This window comes from Gossypium hirsutum, chromosome D02 (assembly GCF_007990345.1).
Source record: "Gossypium hirsutum isolate 1008001.06 chromosome D02, Gossypium_hirsutum_v2.1, whole genome shotgun sequence".
Lineage (NCBI taxonomy): Eukaryota > Viridiplantae > Streptophyta > Magnoliopsida > Malvales > Malvaceae > Gossypium > Gossypium hirsutum.
This window is the reverse complement of record NC_053438.1, coordinates 14,262,936-14,266,773: the sequence shown is the minus strand read 5'-3', so window position 1 is coordinate 14,266,773 and position 3,838 is coordinate 14,262,936. Positions and strand designations below refer to the sequence as shown.

General features: G+C 35.5%; 1 non-coding gene across 1 annotated transcript; it reads right to left on the bottom strand.

Moving 5' to 3' along the window:
* Positions 1-580: 580 nt before the first annotated feature.
* LOC121215107 (small nucleolar RNA R71) lies at positions 581-687 on the bottom strand. Its single transcript, XR_005910839.1, has one exon. It is a non-coding gene; the product is annotated as a small nucleolar RNA R71 (small nucleolar RNA).
* Between the last annotated feature and the right edge of the window lie 3,151 nt (positions 688-3,838).

The window sequence follows — 3,838 nt, the reverse complement described above, 5'->3', positions numbered from 1 at the left end:
TATTTTGGTGTTAACTTTTCCACCCATGAACTAAATCATTTCTGGGTTGGAGTTACTTGGGTGAGTGTTTTATCATCTTTAATGCCCATGATTAAGGTGGAGAAGAAAAGAGTTAAGAGAAATGGAGAGGATTATAAATGATACAATCAGAGAAGATCGAGTACTCCAGAATGAAAGGAATGTTGATATTCCTCGAATTATAGATGACAGAGACAGACCCATCAGAGAACATGTATTGCCCATTTTGGGTGATCTATGTCTACGAATTGTTAGGCCACATATTCAAGCTTAACACTTTGAATTAAAACCAGTAATTGTTTAGATAATGCAGACGGTAGGGCGGTTTAGTGGTTTACCGACTGAAGATCCCAAATTGCACTTGACACTTTTTCTTGAAGTCTGTAACTTATCCAGGCAGCAGGGTGTTCCTGAAGATGCCCTTAGATTAAAATTATTCCCTTATTCATTGCAAGATCGTGCTAGGTCATGGTTGAATACATTACCATTAGGTACGATGGCATCTTGGAATGAACTGTGTCAGAGATTTCTGCTTAGGTACAATCCTCCCAACATGAATGCCAAGCTTAGGAATGACATTACATCGTTCAGGAAATCTGAAGATGAGACATTATACGAAGCATGGGAGCATTTCAAGGAACTAATTAGAAAATGCTCAATGTATGGTTTTCAGCATTTGACACAAATGAAAATGTTCTACAATGGATTAAATGCTTATACACGAGTTGTGGATGCATATACTAATGGGACATTGCTTCACAAGTCCTATAATGGAACATAAAAAATTATGGAAAGAATAACAAATAATAATTATCAGTACCCCACTACTAGAGTTCGTAATGGCAAAAGAGTTGTTGGAGCAATGGAACTTGATGCGATTATATCTTTACCAACTCAGGAGTCATCTTTAACAAATATGATTAAAACTCTGAAAAAACCCTGCAGTGCAGGAGATGAAGGTTGCAGAACTAGCTTGCGTATACTGTGAAGAAGATCATGTTTTTGATGAATGCTTATCCAATCCAGCCTCTGCATATTACATGGGGAATTTTAATACAATCCAACGTGGAAACAACATTCAAATTTCAGTTGGAGTAATCAAGGAATAGGAAATGTCAGCATTATTAATAGAAAGAATGCGGCTGGTGTACCACTAGGACACAATCAACCAATGCCGCCACAAAATGTGCAACAAAGTTCGTCATCTTCAACATCATCTATGAAAGCTCTATTAAAAGAGTATATGGCTAAGAATGATGTGATTATTTAAAGCCAGGCAGCTTCCTTCAGAGCTTTGGAGAATCAAGTGGGACAAATTGCCACTGCATTAAGTTCCAGACAACAAGGAGCATTGCATAGTGACAGAGAAAGTTCTCGATCTCAAGGAAAGGAACAATGTAAAGCTATAATACTCTGGAATGGCACTCAGCTTCCAGGAGTTGTAAATGATGCCTATTCTAAGGAGGAAAGTTCTAAAGTTCCTAGAAGCATAAATTTTGAACCAAAAATGGAATAAGCTACAAAATATGAGAGTAGACAAAAGCATACAAAAGCATATTCATCTTGCAAAGCCAATACAAATGTCATGGCAAGGCAACCTCAACAAATGGAAGGAAGGCCATGCCAACTTTTCCCCAACGTTTCCAAAAGTCGAAACAAGATGCTTAATTCAAGAAATTTTTGGAGGTCTTGAAGTAATTACACATCAACATACTTTTGGTGGAAGCATTCGAACAAATGTCTAACTATGTGAAATTCATGAAAGATATCCCATACAAGAAGAGAAGGTCAGGGGAGTTTGAAATTGTTGCACTTACTTAAGGGTGCATAGCAATGTTGAAGAATAGACTGCCACCAAAATTAAAAGATCCATGGAGTTTCACTATACCATACTCAATTGGAAACCATTATGTAGGCAAAGAATTATACAATTAAGGTGCAAGTATCAATCTAATGCCTATGTCTACTTTTAGGAAACTTGAGATAGGAAAGACAAGACTTATTACAATCACACTACATGTGACACCCCAAACCCAAGGGGGGTGGATCGGCCTGAATTCGAAGCATTACATTAGTCACCTAAGTGACTTTCTAGCTAACGACCACCCAAGACACACCCCGACCTTATAACACCTCAATCTTATCTAATTATTAGTTATTTATTAATGCAGAAGCAAATTATTAGCCAATTTTAAACTTTTCCTAGGTAATTTAACCTAAGGGCATTTTTGTCATTTTATCACCTATGATAAAACTAACCCGATTTTAGATCCAATTGTTTACCGACCTTCTTTTAGTCAAATTAGGCAATCCTAAAAATTTCAGGTTAATTTGAGTTCATTTACTATGTCTAATTTAAGTTTTATTATTAGGGACTAATTTGTAACAAATACAAACTATCAGGACCTATTCTAAGTTATAAATTAAGTGCGTTTCTATTGAATTTTACCCATTACAAGACTACCTAAAATATTACCAAGTTTCCTTAGCATCTAAGGCTCTAATAAGACTAATCAATTTTTAGGACTAAATTGTAACTTAAAAAATTAGAATACCAATTTAAAAGACAAAAACTTCAAGCCCCCCAAAAGCCCACACAGCCTTGTGGAACCCCTCACATGCCCGTGTGGATAGGCACATGCCTGTGTGAAAACCACTGCACCTATTTTTGCGAAAAAATCGTTTTAGAACTCGATTTTGCATATTTTAATAGCCAATTAAACCTGATTTAACTACGATTAATTAACATACATATACATACACCTTCAATTGAATTTAGTGACATCAATTAAGCCTCAATTGTAGAGAATTAGGCAATCAATTCCATTCATAACAAAGACCGAATAAATAAAATAAGTGGCATACCTTAGTCGCTAGTAAACCACTCCATGGAAGCTTCATTTAAACAATTGTTAGTATAAATTTCATACCTCACACACCGTGTTATCAATCATTGTGTTATCAAGAAACAATACACTATAAATAATTCAATAATTAAACTCAAACATGCCTCTAAATTATTATAAAACCATCCAAAATAAAATGTCCAAAGTCCAATTACAACCAAAATTAAACTAATTCCCAGGAGTTCCACAATGCCCGATTTATAGTCTTGAAAACATGTAATAAAATCTCTACAAAGCCTAAATCTCTTCGAACTCTCTTGCTCGGCTCCTCAGCTCCTCAAGCCTGACGATTATCTGCATGAACTGTGAGGGTGTGAGCTTTAAAAAGCTCAGTGACTGATAATAAAAATGACTAGTAAATCAACATCCAAATCATGCTTAAATCACATCCAATCAATTACCAATTATCAGCCATAATAATGATACATGTCAATTTAATTTCCATATACTTTATCACTATCAAGAATCAATTATTCATGGCTTACAAACATCGAATGATATAGCAATAATCACACATAAATATATTGGCATACACTTCTCATTGCTTAATCAGGTGATCATACATCAGATAAACGGATATTTGAACTCCCATAGATATCAAATAAAGTCCATCGAGTTGAGCGGGTTGAAGCACACACTCCCTTATAGCAGATCAAATAACCCAATGAGTGGAGACTCATGCTCAACACTCCCTTATCTACTCCAAACAAATCAATCCACCTAGAGCCATATGCTCACAGTGTCACAAATAAATGTGAGTACTCACAAATCCTATGGTATGCCAACTATATCCAATGGATCCACCATGCATGTTGCCAATATATTCAGTCAAACATAGCATATAAATCAGTCATTATTGTGCTCAATTTAATGTGACAAGATGCTTATGTGTAACATGTAACATAGTCATTTAA